Genomic DNA, 20434 nt, shown 5'->3' on the forward strand with positions numbered 1-20434 from the left:
CTCTGGACCAGCTTCTCCCAGACAGCTCCATCCACTGTGAAAGCACCGAGCCTTGCAACACGTTCAAATATGGTTCCAAACAGCACTTAGGCAAGAGTAATTAAAGGGAATGTTATCTCAGTCAGGCTCTCATTAGCCACGTAATTAGACTGCTGAAAATAATTAACATTCCTTTTGACAAAGGAAGCAGAGGACCCATTACATTCATTAGGACAGCCTCAAACCAGCCTGTGGAAGGCCCAGAAGAGGACTCATCGCCTCCCAGGCCCGCACAAGGCAGAGTCAGCATCCAGGATCCCAGACCAGGTGCAAGTCCTGCCCTGGGTCAGGCTCCTGGTGAGCAGAGAGAGATGGCAATGGATGCCTTCATGCACATATTACAGATGATCATAGTAAGACACTCACTGAAGAAGGTTTGAAGGAAATGTATCACTGTATCAAGATGGCAGACCAGGGGCAACTATGTACCTCCCACAAGGCCCTTGAAAATGACAGAAAAGACATTTTCCAAGAAGAATAAATCCATTAGAGCACCAAAAAACAAGAGGGAATTCTATCCTCGAAGATGGAAGCAAATGAGAATAAACTGATAGAGAAACCACAATCCCCCCCCCAAATAAAACCATGAAAAATAATAACTGACATTCATACAGCACATATATATGCTGTATGAATATATCTCATTGAACCCTCACAAAAATCCTTTGAGACAGAGACTATTATTTTCCCCACTTTACAAATAAGACCCAGAGTTACATAGCTTTCCCAAGGTCATAGTGCCAGTAAGTCCCAGCGCTAGGATTTGAACCCCAACAGGGTGGCTAAGGATTCTACATTTGGGGGAATGGCTCTGGGAGCTCCAAGTTTGGAGCAAGCAGATTAGGGGTCCAGGAGAGGCCCTGAGTGGTTGGTCATGGGATCTGGAGCGGCCAGGCAAGCAGCCCTTGCCCCACATGTCCACCCAGGTATCCCTCCACCAGGGACATTAGGGCACTGAGGCAAAGGGACACCTAGACAGCTCCTGCATCCCCAGCAGGTACATCCCACCCTCCTGTCCCCAAACAGTGGTGGCTGGCTGGAGAGCATGTAATTGGGATTCATACAGAGGTGACTGAAAACGTCAAAATACAGAGAGAGAAACACAGCCAAGACTCACCAAACATTTGACAAAAACCAAAACATCCAAAGAAGCACCAAATTAGAGAACACAAGTTCTAGCTAGAAAACAAAATTAATAAAGTCAATAGACTGAAACATTTGTCACAGTGTGATTAATATCCTCTGAGGGACAAGAAGGGCTCCTGAATCTATGAACCCAAATGAGCCATTGCCAGAAGAATGTCAAAGATCTCAGAAATGAAGGAACCACACCACGGTTAACTGGTTATCTCTGGATGAAAGAACAGAGTGACTTCATTAAAATTTTTCTTTGTATAGCTCTACTTTTCTAAGCTTCTTACACCACACATGTATCACCTGTAGAATCAGAAAAGTTTTTTTTTTTTAATGCCTGGTATGAGGTAGGTGGTCAGTAAGGGGTAGATCCTGCCACCTACAGCAACCCTTGGCCCCATCCAGGCTGGTACATAACTTGCCATCCCCCAGTTGCTCCATCCACGCTCTCATCTCTGGGTCTTTGTGCACACGGTTCCCCTCCTGGAATGCTCTTATTTCTGTTTTCCCAGATTTGCCTGTCCTTCAGTGCCCACTCAGAGATGACCCTTGTAAATGAACAGTCCCCCCATCAATCTTACCTAAACCACTCTGATCCCTCTCCTCCCAAACCCCTAAGAGCCTCTAATTCTCCAGGGTCACAGGATAACTCTTGATGAGTTGTCCTGTGGGGTCACAGTACTGAAGACTTACATGTCCTTTATCTTTCAGTGACCAAGTCTTGTCTCCCCAACTCAATGGTAGGCTTCTTAAAGGCATCGAAGAAATGACCTTTCTTTTTATACCCTACCGTGCCCAAATAAAGCTGTGAAGCTTTCGTAAGAACATAGTTATGTGTCAGTTGAGTGAATGACGAATGAGCTTCTGTTTCTGGTGGGAGCAGGAAGAGGGAAATTATCATGGCGATGTGGTTACTCAACAGGGCTGGGTGGCACAACCAGGCCCTCCCTTGTGGGTGAGGCCCTCATAAATAGGTCACCTGGCCCCAGACAGCTCGACCTCCCATCCCTTGTGTGGGATCCTGAAATACCTGTAAACCCGGTGTGGATGATTGCTAAGTCTTGGGGCAAAATGTAGATGAGGAGTAAGACATTCATATGGTCTTGTCTCCCCACAGACGGCTTATTAGTAGTGAGGAAAAATCAGTAAACACACAGTGAAGAAACGGGACACCTTGGCCAAGTGATCAAACTTAACATCACACAAAAGTGGCGGAAGGACATCTGGTGCCTCTGGATGTAACGCTGAAAAAGACACAATATCATTCCTGTGCGTCCTAGCCGGGAAGGCGCAACTTGGCCTCTAAACATAAACCAACAACAGACCAATCCAAAGGGAAGAGTCTTCCATTTTTTTTTTTAAGGTGAAAAGGAGGCTATCTTCTCTGAACATGTCAATGTCATGAAAGACAAAGAAAAACTGAGGAACTGTTCTGGATGAAAAGAGACTAAAGAGACATAACAAAGGCCATGTTGGATCCTGAACTGGAGAAAAATGCTGCAAAGGATGTTATTAAGTTAATCAACAAATCTGCAATAAAATCAGCAGATTAGACAAAGTGTCATATTAAAATTCAACATACTGCAGATATTATGAAACAGTATCCTTATTCTTAGGAATCCACACATGAATTATCCAGACAGAAAGGGCCACCATGTAGGCAACTGACTCTAAAAAGGTTCAGAAAACAGAGAAAGAAGGAGAGAGAACATAAATGATAAAGCAAAATGTTAAAAAATATTGAATCTGGATAAAGAGTATATATGTATTCTGTGGGCTTCCCAGGTGGTACTAGTGGTAAAGAGCCCAATCCCTGGGTGGGGAAGACCCCCTGGAGGAGTGCATGACAACCCACTCTGGTATTCTTGCCTGGAGAATCCCATGGACAGAGGAGCCTGGGGTCTACAGCAAAGAGTCAGACACAACTGAAGTGACTTAGCATGCATGCATGTGTGTTCTGTACTATTCTGGCAACTTTTCTGAAGTTACTTCTGAAGTAAGTCTGAAATTACTTCCAAGTAAAAAGTTAGGAGAAAAATAATGACAATGACACAGGAACCCCTGCCATTAGGGGGTGGGATGGAGTAGAGCAGACATAGAGGGTGAATGCAGGGAGGACACTGGTCATCACCTGTCTACCTGGGCCCCAAATTCTAGCCCTGTCAATAGGTACCTCATAGACACATTTCCTCTCCAGTGGGGCCTTCCCCTTCTCTTACTTCTCTACCCGTTTACTCCTCTCTCTCCCCAATATTAGCAATCTTCCAGGAGACCACCCTATCAGGACGAGAGGACAGGATTATTTAGATCTATTCTTGGACGTAGTTAATATTTGCTGGAGATGTTTTCACACTTGTTTTATCCACAAGCCCATACTAATGAGCCAGTGTATGTTTGTGAAACCACAGCCTCCGAAGTATTACCTGGTATTTCAAATAGCTGTGAAAAGAAGAGAAGCGAAAAGCGAAAGAAAAAAGGAAAAATATAAGCATCTGAATGCAGAGTTCCAAAGAATAGCAAGAAGAGATAAGAAAGCCTTCTTCAGCGATCAATGCAAAGAAATAGAGGAAAACAACAAAATGGGAAAGACTAGAGATCTCTTCAAGAAAATCAGAGATACCAAAGGAACATTTCATGCAAAGATGAGCTCGATAAAAGACAGAAATGGTATGGACCTAAAAGAAGCAGAAGATATTAAGAAGAGATGGAAAGAATACACAGAAGAACTGTACAAAAAAGATCTTCACGACCCAGATAATCACGATGGTGTGATCACTGACCTAGAGCCAGACATCCTGGAATATGAAGTCAAGTGGGCCTTAGAAAGCATCACTACGAACAAAGCTAGTGGAGGTGATAGAATTCCAGTTGAGCTATTCCAAATCCTGAAAGATGATGCTGTGAAAGTGCTGCACTCAATATGCCAGCAAATTTGGAAAACTCAGCAGTGGCCACAGGACTGGAAAAGGCCAGTTTTCATTCTGATCCCAAAGAAAGGCAATGCCAAAGAATGCTCAAACTACCACACAATTGCACTCATCTCACACGCTAGTAAAGTAATACTTAAAATTCTCCAAGCCAGGCGTCAGCAATATGTGAACCGTGAACTTCCTGATGTTCAAGCTGGTTTTAGAAAAGGCAGAGGAAGCAGAGATCAAATTGCCAACATCCGCTGGATCATGGAAAAAGCAAGAGAGTTCCAGAAAAACATCTATTTCTGCTTTATTGACTATGCCAAAGCCTTTGACTGTGTGGATCACAATAAACTGTGGAAAATTCTTCAGGAGATGGGAATACCAGACCACCTGATCTGCCCCTTGAGAAATTTGTATGCAGGTCAGGAAGCAACAGTTAGAACTGGACATGGAACAACAGACTGGTTCCAAATAGGAAAAGGAGTTCGTCAAGGCTGTATATTGTCACCCTGTTTATTTAACTTACATGCAGAGTACATCATGAGAAATGCTGGGCTGGAAGAAGCACAAGCTGGAATCAAGATTGCCGGGAGAAATATCAATAACCTCAGATATGCAGATGACACCACCCTTATGGCAGAAAGTGAAGAGGAACTAAAAAGCCTCTTGATGAAGGTGAAAGTGGAGAGTGAAAAAGTTGGCTTAAAGCTCAACATTCAGAAAACAAAGATCATGGCATCTGGTCCCATCACTTCATGGGAAATAGATGGGGAAACAGTGTCAGACTTTGTTTTTCTGGGCTCCAAAATCACTGCAGATGAAATTAAAGATGCAGCCATGAAATTAAAAGATGGTTACTCCTTGGAAGGAAAGTTATGACCAACCTAGATAGCATATTCAAAAGCAGAGACATTACTTTGCCAACAAAGGTCCGTCTAGTCAAGACTATGGTTTTTCCTGTGGTCATGTATGGATGTGAGAGTTGGACTGTGAAGAAGGCTGAGCGCCAAAGAATTGATGCTTTTGAACTGTGGTGTTGGAGAAGACTCTTGAGAGTCCCTTGGACTGCAAGGAGATCCAACCAGTCCATTCTAAAGGAGATCAGCCCTGGGATTTCTTTGGAAGGAATGATGCTAAAGCTGAAACTCCAGTATTTTGGCCACCTCATGTGAAGAGTTGACTCATTGGAAAAGACTCTGATGCTGGGAGGGATTGGGGGCAAGAGGAGCAGGGGACGACAGAGGATGAGATGGCTGGATGGCATCACTGACTCAATGGACGTGAGTCTGAGTGAACTCCGGGAGTTGGTGATGGACAGGGAGGCCTGGTGTGCTGAGATTCATGGGGTCGCAAAGAGTTGGACACGACTGAGGGACTGATGTGATCTGATGCTGCCCAGATTTGTGGTTAGTCCTATTCATACTGCCTGACTTTTGGTCTTTAGACCATGTTCATCCCTTTTGAGATCTCACGCAGGCACAGCCTCTCCCCCCCAAGTACCATGTCTGTCACAGCTGAGTGTGGCCACTTTATTTGTTTTTTTCTTCTCTTTTTTGGCCACACCGCATGGCAGTTCCCCTACCAGGGATCGAACCTGTGCCCCCTGCCGTGGAAGCATGGTCTTTTAACCACTGGACCACCAGGGAAGTCCCAGGGTATGGCCACTTTAAATAACACACCTCTTTAAATAAGGGGCAGGTGATGGAGTCTCTTTAAGCAGCCTCACTGCAGGAAAGGGAATCAAGCAAACTAGCATATTGTGCAACTTCATTTATTTATTAATTCAGAAATCCTCATATGCATCTTTTATGTACAGACTACTCAGTGCTAAGTGGGTTGAAGTAAGAAAGCTGAAGCACAAGAGTGGCGCTGATTGTCTTTAGAACATTGTAAATATACAATCTTGGAAATTCTACTGTAGCACCAAATACGAGAAGCCTAGTAATGATAATAACTTCGACAGGGCCTTTTACTTAAATGAACCTACTTCAAGTTCATCTCATTATTCATGCACTCATTCACATGTTCCTTAAACAATTACTCCGTATCTATGTCATGCCACCAAGTACACAGAAACACCCAAGAGGCAAAGACCACAGGCAAAGACACCTCAGGCCACAGGTGGCTGACATTCTAAGTGATCCTGGAGTGTCCAAATGGCCCATGAGACACACACTTAGGGCCACCAGCCACACAGGGGCACCAGAAGAAATTATTTTAAAGGAGGGCAAATGAGAGAGATTAAAAAGGAAGCTATGAGAGAGAATAAAAAAGAAGCTGCAGTGACTTTGGTATACAAATAAGTTTTGTTGTTTCTGAAAACATTATTTTATATTATAATTTAGAATGAGGTTAATTTATTTTTAAGTACTTAGGAAACCCTAAGCCCTTCCGTGCCAAGAGCCTCTAGAGACCTTAATCCAGCCAAACAGTAAGTACAGGTTGCAATCCTAAATGTCAACAAGGGTTAGGCAGCCAACTCACATTAGCAAAGACTCCAGAACTATTAAGAAGGCAGGACTGGAAGGACTCAGTGAGAGATTTACTGCAGGTGGGGCAGGGGGCGGGAAGGAAGGAGGTGTGAGAGAGAGAGGAGAATGGCACCCATAGTTCTGACTTAGGCAATGGTAGGGTCATTCACTGAGAGAAGAGGATGCAGGCAAAGGTGTGCATCAGAGGTGATCCACAGTGAACTGTGTTTCGATGCTCTAATTTTGAGGCCCACAGGATTCTAGGCTGGAGGCAGGTCTCAGCCCCCACTGGCTGCAGTGGTAGAGAGGAGGGGCCTGCTGGGGAGGAGGTGCAATAGGTGACCTCCCGGGCCCACAGAGGGCAGACAGATGAAGCCTGTGGAGGGGCCAGGGAGGGAGCAGGATGCCCAGGAAGGGGTCCTCCCGGGGAAGTGGGGGCAGGAGAGTGTGAGGGGCCATGGACAACCGCAGAGGCAGGCCAAACGGGGACTGAGGGGAGTCGGCAGCAAAGAGGCTCCTGGGGACCTTTGTGACTGGGACAGTGTGGACAGGCAACTCTCGAGAATTTTGCTTATGAAGGGAAGGGGAGAGAAAAGCTGCTGGAGAGTAGAAGGGATTTTGCTTATGAAGGGAAGGGGAGAGAAAAGCTGCTGGGGGCAGGGGGAGGTGTCCTTTCTCCCTTCCTCCTTCCTTCTTCCCACATAAGAGAGGTGTGTGTGTGTGTGTGTGTGTGTGTGTGAGTCACTCAGTCATGTCTGACTCTTTGCAACTCCATGGACTGTAGCCCATCAGGCTCCTTTGTCCATGGGATTCTCCAAGCAAGAATACTGGGTGGGTTGCCATTCCGTTCTCCAGAGGATCTTCCCTACCCAGGTATTAAACTTGGCTTTCCTGCATTGCGGGCAGATTCTTCATCATCTGAGCCACCAGGGAAGCCCTAAGAGAGACATAAGAAAACCACAGTGAGGGAGAGCTGTGTCTGGGACATACACCGTGGGATACATATGGATGCTCTGGGCTGACCTGAGGTCACGGAGGGAGCACCGTGAGCCACAGTCCCAAAGACCACGGACAAGCGTGTCATTATATTAATAACCCCTTTACAGAGAGGAGACCCAGGCAGCCAGAGTTAAGGTCATACAAGTACTAAGGCGCCTCGACCCGAAAGCAGACCTCCCAGTTCCTGGTCCTCCTGCTCGTTCTTCCAGACCAGTAGTTCCCAGTGGGGCCGCCCCTGGAAATGCGGGGGATGTGGGGGCCCTGTGGGGAGCGCTGCAGGTACTTATTAGTGGGGACCTGGAATGCCGGACGCCCTGCAGTTCCCACAACAACCCACGAAAGAACCCTCCCACATAACTTAGAACATGCCACTGGGCATTCACAGAGGGGAAATGCCCATTCATAGTTATCAGCATCTAGAACCAAACTCCTTTCTGAAATAAACACAGGAGATTTTTGCACAGTTTTAACATATACTGAATTGACCAGGAATACCACTGGAGTGCAAACCAAGGGGATACTGTACTTTATGTTTGGAACTTTACTAAGAGAGGTTCACCGACTGGAAAAACCACATCAACTTCAGGGGCGCCTCTCCTGGTATCTGAGTCACCCACACGACACACTTGTATCTTGTGGGTATTTGTGGCTGAGAACGTAACATTCTCAGTGATTCTATGCACAGGTTCAAGCACCTGGCTCCTTCCTTCTGGTTTCTGTGTCGTTGTGCCCAAGCAATCCATATTGGAATATGTAGTATTGTATTATAATTAATTTTCCCTTTAGTTTTCTTTCAGTTTAGGCATATTGATTTTTAAATTTATGTATACAGGTATGTCATATTATCTATAAATTTTAATTGGGATAATCGGGAGGCATTACAAATAATTGTTCTAATAAAAAGGGACACCATCCTAGATTGTGCAGTGCAAGGGAAATTGCAGTGCTGAGGGAACTGGAGGTGAGTAGAATCAGGGTGGCTTCATGTGATCAACCCCAGACAGGAAGTTCAATGGTCTCTTACAGATACTGACACGAAGTTCCTGAATGATGGGTACACGGTGTGATCAAACCTTGGGGCCCTGAAGACAACTATACAATTGGGGGCCTTTGGGAAATTTCATCTCCACAAATAATTTAAATTATACTATACTGCAGCATTTTCCAGCACGTAATAATAGGTAGAAGACCGCATGTCATCTGCAGGGCCCAGGGAAATGACAAACAGTTGAATGTCTGGAGGCAGAGGTGTGTTTAGATGAAGTCAAAGAACGAGGTGCCAGGCTTGGTCTGGTGAATATCTTCCTAATGGATGAGAAGATGAGTAAACAGTAGGTAAGAGGATGCTTAAGGATATTTATGGAAATGCTATATCACGAGGAATCGTGAACAGAAATAGGGATAGAGAAATGATCTCGGAGCACCTCCAATGGGTTAGAAAAACAGGCCAGAAATACTTACGGCTCAGAATATAAGAGGGGCTGGTTACTTAATGGTAGGGGAAAGGTGACCTCAACTCCCATAGGCATGCCCATCACTTCCAAATAGGTACGAAGCGTTCAAAAAAAGTGTCTTTCTGTGTATACCTATGGCTGATTCATGTTGATGTATGGCAGAAACCAACACAATATTGTAAAGCAATCATCCTTCAATTAAAAATAAATAAAATTCTTTACAAGTGTCCTTCAATCAAGAGATAGCTAACTGATTCATGTATCCTCCCCATCTGAGGTCACCCGGGGATGGGAAAAAAGGAAAGTCACAGCCTGCTGGCTTGGACACTAATGGAGGGCCTGGAAACAGGGCTTTCTGAACTTTCCGCAAACCCTCACAACTCTATTATCTCTCCTCTTGATTCCCTCATCCAAAAATGAAGAAAACACAATAAAACACTTTAGATTCCATCACCGTACATTTTCCTACTGTTCTGCTGTTCTTCCAGGAGCATTTGTGTAATATATATATTTTAATTTTAAAATGTCAGGTTGAAGCAGCTATAGGGATTAACAAGAAGAGTGATTCTCCCTTCTCAGAAGGTGGTAGAGGAACTTGGCTGACCTGGGCTCTGAAGAAACATCCAGGTGTAGGACTTGCATCCAAGAACCAGTTTATAAGTCTCTCTGCAGAGCTGACTTGGTCAAGGGCCAACAGCCTCTCCCCCACTCCCACACCCACCCCCAGGATTAGAGTGAAATGCAAGCACCCAGCAGGCACTCCCACCTGGAGGACACACCAGTTCATTGAGATGAACCAGGAAGCCTTCTTGGTTTCCTGGGTTGAGGCAAGACTGATGATGTACCTAAGGTGCAGAACTGAAGGAGGTGCCAAAAAGAATCTTAGCAATCAAGATAAAGGGTATTGTATGTAATACAATATTTTAAAAAACCAAATTGGTAACCCAAGGCGTGGGCTATTATACTGGAACCAGGACCGAGATTAGGACAATGTCAAGAAAGCAAGGTCGTGTGAGGGTCTGTGACGCTGGCATTGTCCTGCATCCAAAGGACCTCTCCACCTGTTACTGCAAAATAGCACCTCTGGAGAAATACTGCCCAGAACCACAATCTCTGCTCCCAAACCCCTGACATTCAGAATTGTTTAGATTTTTTTTTTAAGGTAATGTACAGCGCATCCAGTAGATTACATAACCCCCCACAGCTGGGTCTGGGGGCAGCATCCCAAACACACGAACATCTCTACAGCCAAATCTATGAATATGCTAGCTCTGCGGATAAAAGAGACTGCCACTGGCCTCATGTTCGTCCAGGTCAGGCTTTGCCATCACATGAGTTTAAAAAATCTTTTTGGTTTTAGAATGTTTTGGATTTTGAAACTGCCGATAAAGGAGTGTGGGCCTGAATAGCATTACATTAGGTCTCTTAAAGAAAAAACATGGCAGATTGGACCCAAAACTTCTGTTACCAACTTGTACAAAAAAGAGAACTCCAAAGGTCCTCATCAGTGACCACCCCGAGGAAGGTGATTTCTAGAAGTTAGTCAATCCCAAAGCAGACTTACAGCCTTCCCTACCTACCAACCAACCAACACTTAAATACCATCTGCATGTAAAAGCTTGGGCAGAGTCCTGGGCTATACTGAGAAATCCAAGACACAGGTCCAGCCCTTGAGAGCTGAACAGTTAGATGAGGCTGAAAGGCAACTATAAACCATTGTATTTTGGAAATCAAAAGGAGCAAATCCGCACCCATACTTTAGGAATGATGAAACCAAAGTTCAGAGTGGGTGAAGGCCTTTCACGTATTAGCAACAGGAAGTGAGTGTCAGGGACAGTTCAGACTGGGGTGTGCTAACTGCCCTTCCCTACGCTCTGCATAAAGGCACATAATAACTGCCATTTTAGTGAGGAAATGGCAAGAGTTGTCAAAGATCCTAGCAGAAGTGGCTTTGGTCAAATACACCTTTGCAGCAAAGATGGGTTCCCTTAAAAGGACTGTAATGTAGGGAGGGAGCGAAGAGGTGAGGGGCCTCCTGGCAGGGAAATAATGAGGTATGGGGCGGGTGCCATGTGGCAGGTGAGCGGGCATGTGGATTAGGCTTTGGTGAAAGGCATAGACGGAGTTGCTGGGAAAACAGGTGGAGGCGATGAGTGGAGAGCTCAAATGCCAGGGTGAGGACTCTGCAATTAGGTCCTAAGGCAGGTCCTAACTCAATCATTTGAGTTCTGCCTTCATGACTATGGCTTTCTACTACCCTTGTAGGAAGAGGCAGATCAGATCAGATCAGATCAGTCGCTCAGTCGTGTCCGACTCTTTGTGACCCCATGAATCGCAGCACGCCAGGCCTCTCTGTCCATCACCAACTCCCGGAGTTCACTCAGACTCACGTCCGTCGAGTCAGTGATGCCATCCAGCCATCTCATCCTCTGTCGTCCCCTTCTCCTCCTGCCCCCAATCCCTCCCAGCATCAGAGTCTTTTCCAATAAGTCAACTCTTCGCATGAGGTGGCCAAAGTACTGGAGTTTCAGCTTTAGCATCATTCCTTCCAAGGAATCCCAGGGCTGATCTCCTTTAGAATGGACTGGTTGGATCTCCTTGCAGTCCAAGGGACTCTCAAGAGTCTTCTCCAAAGAGGCAGATAGAGCGATTTAAAAGAGACCACTCTGGGACTTCCCCGGTGGTCCAGTGGTTAAGAATCCGCCTGCCAATGCAGGGGATACGGGTTCGGTCCCTGATCCAGTAAGATCTCAGACGCCTTGGGGCAACTAAGCCTGTGTGCCACGACTACTGAGCCTGGCCTGGGAGCCACGACTACTGAAGCCTGTGTGCCCTAGAGCCTGTGCTCTGCAACAAGAGAAGCCACTGCAATGAGAAGCCTGTGCACACAACTAGAGGGCAGCCCCTGCTCTCTGCAACTAGAGAAAGCCCACGGACAGCAACAGAGACACAGCACAGCCAGGGAAACAAAAGAGCCCACTCTGGGGTCACAGTCTTTCCATCTGAATCTGGGCTCTGATGCCAACTGTGACCTTAGAGAAGCTCTCTTTGCCTCTGCTTACTCATTTGTAAATTAAAAAATAATACAAGTACCTCCCTTGTAAGAGTTACATGAAAGAGTGTTTTTGGTTATTCAGTTGCTCAGTCGTGTCTGACTCTTTGTGACCCCATGGACTGCAGCATGCCAGGCTTCTCTGTCCTTCACCATGTTCCAGAACTTGCTCAAACACATGTCCACTCCCAAAACAGCACCTGGCATTCATTATAAGTATTCGATAAATGTTAGCTGTTGCTAACGTCTTGATTTAAGTTAAATTTGTAGTTACGTATGTATTGTAGCCTTATCCTAAGCAATAATATTCACGAAATCCTGGGTTTCTTTTGACGTTATAATTCTGATGACACACAAAATGAGAGGTTCAGTCAAAAGTCTTGCAAATCTTAACTAAAGCACTGAATACAGCAGGTCTGATGCTCCCCAGCTGGTGCGAGGGCCTCCAGCAGAACCATTCAGGAAATCTGATATCTGAGCCTGCAACTGAGAGGGCGAGGTGGACTGGCATCTGACTGTACCTGAGACACACAAGGTGTGAGACATGAGCTGCCCATCTGCTGTGGGTGGAGCTGAGGGGCCAGCTGAGCTGGGGGCGTGGGGGTGGGCCCGTGTCCTCAGGTTCGCTGCAGGAGAGGACAGTGTGATTGCTTCCGGGCTAATGTGGGCCACATGCAAGAGAGGCTGGCTCCAGATCAGAGCAGGTCTTATCCAAGAGGACCATTTGGACAGATGGAAAGACCTTAGCCAAAAGAGGCTAGAGGTGAATCGCTGAATTTTCAGGGGCTGAGGAAAGAACAGTGATCTAGAATAGAGGATAATTTGCTCCTTTCAAGACAACTGGAAGTAAACAGTCCCCACTTATGGAGGAAGAGTCTCTGAGAAACCCATGACCGTGGCCACAAGAAGAGACTCAGCATTAGGTACCTGCCAAGCCCAGGAAGCTGGGAGCTGGCCGACAACAGTGCTGGCCAAGCAAGCCCTTTCCTGTCCCTCTCAGCCCAGGGGGAAAGGACTGGATGTATTCAGTACTGAATTGAGACAGTTTGTGACTTAAAATGACCACAGGACCTTCTACTGCCTAAGATTGACCCGGATCATTCGTTATGAGGCCTGACGGAGTTTTCCTCCTGGGGCAGGGAAACAACCAATCCCACTGAATCAACATAAAGGGACAGCGGGAGACAAAATCAAGTCGTATTATGAGTGAATCCCAATGAGTCATGTTTCTTTACACTCATTAGAAACATAGCTATTAAAACAAAATGTTTGTCCCTGGACCAACTTAAATAATTTCTCAATATCCCCAGTGGTATGGTAACCACCATTCAAAATCACTGCAATAAGGCAATAAGGAACTCAGGAAGAAAGCAAGGTAGGCAGGGACAGAAAAGATTGGTTTGGTAGATTCAATGGCAACTCATTTGCTCCCCAACCTTGAATATGATGAAATTAAAAGATGTACCAATGGAGAGCAGAATCCTTGGATGAGTGGCTTGTTCAAAAGGAAATCGAGGCAGCCTGATTCCTTCAACAGAAAAGCTGTGACTCTCTGGATCCCTAGGCTGAGCTTACCATATGATCTTGTTCTTTTAGGAGGAGCTAGGGCTGCAGCATTGGAAAAGGCCCTGATGCAGGGAAAGATTGAGGGCAGGGGAAGAAGGGGGCAACAAAAGACGCAATGGTTGGATGGCATCACCAACTCAATGGACATGAGTTTGAGCAAATTCCAGGAGATGGTGAAGGACAGCAAAGACTGGCATGCTGCAGTCCATGGGGTTGTAAAGAGTTGGACACGACTGAGCGACTGAACAACAACAACAGCAAGGGCTGCAGCGGGGGATACATTCTCATTGACTCTGAGTCACTGGGAAAGCATCGGCCAGTCCCTAGGTCCTGGAGCTTTGGGAGGATACTGGGCTGAACCAGAACCTGTATCTGCCAAATCCAAGCACTGACTGTAAGACATACACCAGTGCACGACCTCTCTGCTGCCTTCACTTGGGGACAGTAGGAGGATGGGGGGTGAAGATTAAGTTTTAAGACAAGATAGGGGTGTACTTCATCATCAGGCGATGATAACAATAAGGGTGAACAGAAGCCACCTCTTGGCTCCCCATTTTAACAAGGAGAAGTGACCCAACCCAGGCCTCCTTCACAAGACTTAGCCCCCTAACTTGCAATGTGGCTTCTTTCTCCTTCAACCTTACCTCTATTCTCTCAGCTGTGACTTCCTCCTGCTCCAGACCAGCTTAGTTATCGCCTGAGAAAGAACCAAATTATCCAGATTGTAACATGTCTGTGTGCATTTAGTTCCCCAGTCGGATCTGACTCTTTGAGACCCCATGGACTGTAGCCTGCCAGGTTCCTCTGTCCATGGGATTTCCCAGGCAAGAATACATTCCCTTCTCCAGGCGATCTTCCCGACCCAGGGATCGAACCCACGTCTCTTGCGTTGGCAGGCAGATTCTTTACTGCTGAGCTACTAGGGAAGCCCCAGAAATCTACTAGATGACCCAAGCATTATTGCCTGGGGGAGATGTTAGAGAATATCTCTCCCGACACTCCTATTTTACAGATAAGGAAACGAATTTATGTCACATGCCCTGAGTCATTGAGTTGAGACAAGAACTGAAGTCCCATGACCTCAGCACAAGGCTCCATTATACACTGTCATGTCAACTCTCAAAAGGGGGTCAGCCCCCCTGCTGCAGGCCACCACCCAACCTCCATTCCTCTTCCACAAACATCTCAACAATGGTAGAAAAGCCCCAGAGTTAACTTTCCTGGAACAAACAAGAAAAAAAAAAAAGATGAGAACCATCTCAGTGAACTAGCTGGTCATCTTTGAATGGAGTAATCAGCGGCCACAAACACTTTCTCAGAAGGACAGGAGGGTCCAATGCTTGCTGTACCCTAGAGAGTATACCTGAGATCCAGAGTCATAATCAGGGTCTCCACAGCTGGACTATAATGATGGGCAGGGGAAGGCCCAGAAACTAGGTTGGAAGATGAGGCCTGGAGTCCAGAATCTGCAAAGGACTTCCCTGGGGCTACAGTGGATGGGAATCCACCTGCCAATGCAGGGGACACGGGTTCAATCCCTGGTCCGGGAACTAAGATTCCGCAGGCCGCGGGCAACTGAGTTTGTGCACCACAACTACTCACCCCATGTGCCTCGAGCCTGTGCTCCACAAGAGGAGCCACTGCAATGAGAAGCCGTGCACGGCAACGAAGAGTAGACCCCACTCACTGCAACCGGAGAAAGCCCACACACAGCAACAAAGACCCAGCACCACCAAAAAGTTAGGATTAAAAAAGAATCTGCAAAGATACTACGATGACTAGAAGAGGTAGGGTGATAGAAGGAAAATGCTGCCCAAATAGCCGGTTAAGCAAGAGAAAAATTTGGCTTGTAAATGAAATGGGGTTTATGAGATACATTCTCACGCTAAGCAGAAAGTCTGTCCTCTTATAGTAACTCCCAGGCCATCTGGTCTGCTTCCCCACTGCAGGGTACTGACCTCTCTCTTCCCGAACATTCGAACACTTGTCAGGATATTGTTTTTCAAAGGAGAATCTCAATTTCCATCTCCTTTTAGCTAGCTGTGTTTAACCCATCCCAGCTTTCCTACTTACACTTTAACTGCACTCCCTGCACTTGACTTTCTCCCCGACGTCTGTTCCACCATGCGATCCAAGGCTACAGAACACAGTGGAATCAGACAGATCTCAGTCCAAATTGCAGTTCGGACTCTTGCTAACTGTGTGGCATGTGCAGAGATTTTATCCTTTATCAAGTGCTCAGCCCAATGCCTGGCACCGAGTGAGTATTCAATAAACAGTGGCTGTCGTCGTTATTATCGCTAGGTTCACAGAAGCCAGCTGGAGCTCCACGGGTGGAATGAAATCTCAGAGGGCTGAAGTGGGCTGTCCAAGGTCACACAGTGAGTCAGGGAGGGATCCCAGATTTCCTAATCCCAGAAGCCTTTGCCAGTCGTCAGCTCCTACACAAACAGCATTATTGCCCAACGACCTCGAAATCTGGGTATCTGATTATATCCAGGTACTACAGCTGATGATTAAATAGGTACTCACCATGTACTAGAAACTTGGCAGACTATATGAAAGCTCTAAGGCATCTACAGATTAGCACAGGAAGGCCATCTCCTTGTTTGTGACAGCCAAAAACACAATCGCAAAAAAAAAAAAAAAAAAAAAAAAACACAATCGCAATACAAAAGTCTGGAGCCACTGTTGCGTTGCCCAGTGGTGATAATATTTCTCATCCATATTTGTTTTCAGAAGGTAGATGAAAGGAAGACCAATGCCCTGGCTGCCCCAATCCTGGCTTTTAGAAAGACTTTTTCAATTGAGAAAGAGAAAGGGAGAAGTCCTCAGGACTCAAAACTAAATGGGTCTGACCAAGGACGGCTATGAAAAACAAGATGGGGGCTGGAAGTGGGCTAAAAATAGGTCCCCACCATTGATTCAAGGAATTGCGGTTATTTTCTTCAAGGTGGGCTTCTTGTTGTACCAGGACCTGTCTCTCCACTGACTGTGCAAACGACAAGACCGGGGAGCCCCAGGAAGCACACTTCATCTTAAAGTATGAATCACCCTCTCAGAACTCCAGAAAAGAATCCTCTCTTTGTGGCCCCTCACTCTCCTTCTTGGCTGGCATCCCTCGCTCCTCGGGGCTAGTGTCAAGGCCTTAGGATAAGATAACCCAGGGCAAGTGACCTTTCTGATGGAGGCAGATCATTCCAGAAACTCATGAGACAGGAGTGCCTCTTAAAAACTGAAAGGAAACAATGAATGAATGAACCAGCTAGAAGGCCTTCATTATTCAAGTCCCACTGCAAAAGCAGTCCCAGTGCATCCTGAATGCAGGGCTTCTGAAGTGCAAAGCAATGGTAGAAAGAGGCCTCTGCAATTATGCTCCCTGATCTAGTAGATCTCCCAATGGTAAGTTAGGATTTGACAATGCCATGTCTGATTTTTTTAAACTGCCATACATCTAGAGGGTGGAGCAGCAGAAAGGAGCAATCTGAGGATCCAAGTCCTGCCACGTAGACCGTCTGCCCTAATTGCAAGGATGCTGTCCCATCTACAATAGCAGCCACATGGAGAGCCAAGAGCCCTGAAAGGATATCAAACTCCCCACTAGGGATTAAGCAGAGTAAAAGACAATGGGGACCTGAATGTTCAGAAACAGGAACTGGCAATGACTTTGGTTACTCTTCAAGCTGCCAGACTTGATTGTGACCGACCCAAAAGGCAGAAACACCAACATCAGTAGAGGGTGGAAAGTAACCTTTCAGAACCATCCTCTGAGGAAACAGGGAGCCAATATCACTCATTCTGTGGCTTTGACCTCACCAAATACCTAAAGGAACTGATGGATGTTAAAATGAACATTGGAGACAGCCTTAGGGTCTGGGGGTGGGAATCCACAGCTGCAGGATGGTGTGAGCAAAGGGAAGGGAGCAGGCTCTCCCTTTTGTCTGCGAATGGCATAGATTCCCTATCCAGCCTCAGTTCTGTCTATGGATGTCAGTTGCAAGGGTGAAAACCCCTTCCATTCTCTTGAAGCACAGCAGCATGGCACATCCCACAGCACAAAGTCTAAGACAAATGTATATCTGAAATCAAACATGTGGGTACCTAAATTCTATCAGTGCATGTCTATCTCATAACAAAAAAGTATAACCAGTGGATCTCCGGTACTAGATTCTAAACACTCTTAAATCCCAGGCAAGAAAAACTTCCCCAACACAGGCATTCACACATACCATGGCCAGCATGCTAACTCACAGTGTGACTCAGTTTCCCTCCACAGGAGCCACAGTCAAGAGTGCCACCTCCTAGCCCTTCCCCAGAAATCAGCTTGGACTTTACTTTTCAAATAGAAAGCCTCTATGATTTCTGAGAGGTGGTGGTGGAAGAAACAGAAGCCCTGGCCAGTCAGGCTGAGTTCCTTCCTGCTCGGAGCATCAGAGTCCCTCTGACATTCCCAGGTGTTGCCACAAAGGGAGTTGAGAGTTTGCCAAGTCAGAAGTTATCCACACCTTAAAAGGAAAGTTCCTTGAATAATTATAAAACAGAAAAACAAAAAAACCAAAACCACCTTGCCTGTAAACTGGGAATGGGGGAGGAGGGCGAAGGAAAGTAGAGAGACAAAAATTTGTAAACAGTCAGACAGGGCCAGGGTTAGATTTCCCTTCCCTCAAGGACAGCCAGATCTGATACGGCTACTGCTAAGGCCAAGCAGCTTCACTTTACTGCCCTTATCCAGGTCTCAATTTGTAACATCAGTGTTCCCAAACATCATCAGAGACCCTTCTGAGAGCATGGAGGGGGATTGTCACTGACATCCAGGCTGGACAACATCTACCAGAAAAAAATCCTACTAGGAAGGAGCTCAAAAGGCTTCCGGAGAGCAGAGGCAGACAGAATAGCACTTGCTGCCCGCAAGTACCTTTCTGATGAAAAAAACTACACTTTTGAAACCAACACTGAGCTTTCCCTATCACAGATGCTGTAACGTAGCCCTTTCCTGCAAAAGGACACCTTTCCCTTTAGAAACAATATGTGAATCTGATACAAGTGAAATAAACACAGTATAAGTATCCCTAGCTCATTAAACATCTTTCATTCAAGACTTCAAGGCACTTAAGTCATTTTATAAATGTAAAAATTCATGCTTCATCACTTTAAAAGGGGGAGTCGGAGGTAGTATCATTTCCCCATCTTACGTTCAGTACATTTGAGAAACAGTCCATGGAAAAGCCCCTCTCTCCCCATTGTAAGTGGGGAGGTCAAACCTCTCTATCATTATCCTCAGTTCGGAAAAGCTTGGGATAAACCCAAAGGAGAACTGAGCCATAGCTAAGAGGGGAGAGGGCCCTAAAAGTGGGGTTGGTGGTGCTCTCCAGTCTCGCACCTGCATGTGACTTCAGCCACAGGTTCCAGGGCCATATAGAGCTATAGCTCAGGGGACTTCATTTTTCCTGATATCCTTTACTGCATCCTCCCTCCTGTACCTTTAAGTGGCCAAAGTTAACACTAAATCAGCTTGTTATTTCCCTCCAAGGACCAGATAAATAAGTTGACCCAGCATCGACTGTTTCCCCAGTTACTCAACTCTGTCCCCAAATATAAAGCCTTGGGGAGGAGGGCCAAGCCTTATCTCAGCCCACCCCTTCATGTGTCCGACCAGGCCCACCTCTGGCCCAACCACTTACAGCATTAGTAGTTCATTTACAGGAGCAGACAGAAGAGTCACCCGGCCAGCCTGCCCCCACCCCCGGCAACGCCACCCCCAATCCCACCCAGCGCATTCTGTCTCCACAAGCAAGCAGATGTAGCTTTGCCTTGCAACCAGTGGATAACCCGATTCTCAAAGGGCTGTCCTTTCTAAGAAGGCAATGGGCAATCCTGCCACAGGATGGAGCCGGGGGTCACATGCAAGGGGCTCAGAGCTGGAGGCACCTTCTTCTTGGAGACACAAGGTCGGGGACTGGGGACCTGGAAACTGGCTCATTTGCTTTCTATAGCAAAAGAGAAAAAGACACTCTATCCACGCCCCCCAATCCCCAGAGGGTGTTCAGCCCTCCCCTTGACCCCTCTCCCTGCTTACAGCAAAGAGAAAACCCCAAGCCTCCCGACTCAAGTCCCAAGGCCAGAATAACGGCTCATTTGTTACTGGGTGCTGAGAAGGCAGGAGACTTGTGAGCAGAGCCCCCAAGGTTACACTGGCGCAGCTCCCCAGGGTCCTGTTCTCTTCCTTCTGGGAGGGCTCCCAGTGGCATCAGAACAACCTGTCACCCTAAGCAGGTTGTACCCGAGGCAACAAAACAAACATACCCCCGAGGAAACTGAAGAGAAAGAGGGAGACATAGTCCAGGGAAGGAAGGAAGGGGGTCAGTTTCGACTGGACATAGAAAGAGGGAAAGGAAGACACCTGGGAAAGAGGCCAACGTCTCCCTCCCCTTGCGGTAATGGTCCCCATCCCAGCCCCGCCTCTCCCACAGAAGACCGGAGATCAGGGTGGGCAGATGGAAAGCCAGCAACCCGGGGGCTGGGCTGGGCTGGGCCCCAGGGCCGGCCCGGGGGAGGGGAGGACTAGGTGTGCAGTCCACCATCGCCTAGTTTTCCCATGCACCCTGGAGACAGGGTTCATCTAGGCACAGCTTCCTCCCCTTCAGAAAAGTCCTCAAACTCAGGAGGGCCCGTGGTTCCCACTCCCAAGCCTCTCTAGCTTCCACCCAGACTGACGCCCCCTCCGCCCTCCCGGGGCTTCGGGGATGCTCTCCGCGCGGAGGAAGAGGGGGTGTCAACCTTGTGCTGCCGGAGATCCCCGGCTGG

At 46.9% G+C, this 20434-nt stretch overlaps 1 protein-coding gene across 9 annotated transcripts in view; it reads right to left on the reverse strand.

Moving 5' to 3' along the window:
• The window catches only part of TMEM229B (transmembrane protein 229B), a 42305-nt gene that overhangs the window by 21085 nt on the left and 786 nt on the right, over nt 1–20434 (reverse strand). The window contains exon 1 of one of the 9 annotated variants that reach the window (XM_061429199.1): nt 14275–14296. The exons of 7 other annotated variants lie outside the window; for them this stretch is intronic. The gene's annotated coding sequence lies outside the window, so the exon portion shown is untranslated. Of the gene's footprint in view, nt 1–1866; nt 2724–14274; nt 14297–20434 lie in introns of those variants that run through there. One more of the 9 variants, XM_061429194.1, reaches the window with a different exon arrangement.

The sequence above is a fragment of the Bos javanicus genome, chromosome 10 (genome assembly GCF_032452875.1).
Source record: "Bos javanicus breed banteng chromosome 10, ARS-OSU_banteng_1.0, whole genome shotgun sequence".
Classification (NCBI taxonomy): Eukaryota; Metazoa; Chordata; class Mammalia; order Artiodactyla; family Bovidae; genus Bos; species Bos javanicus.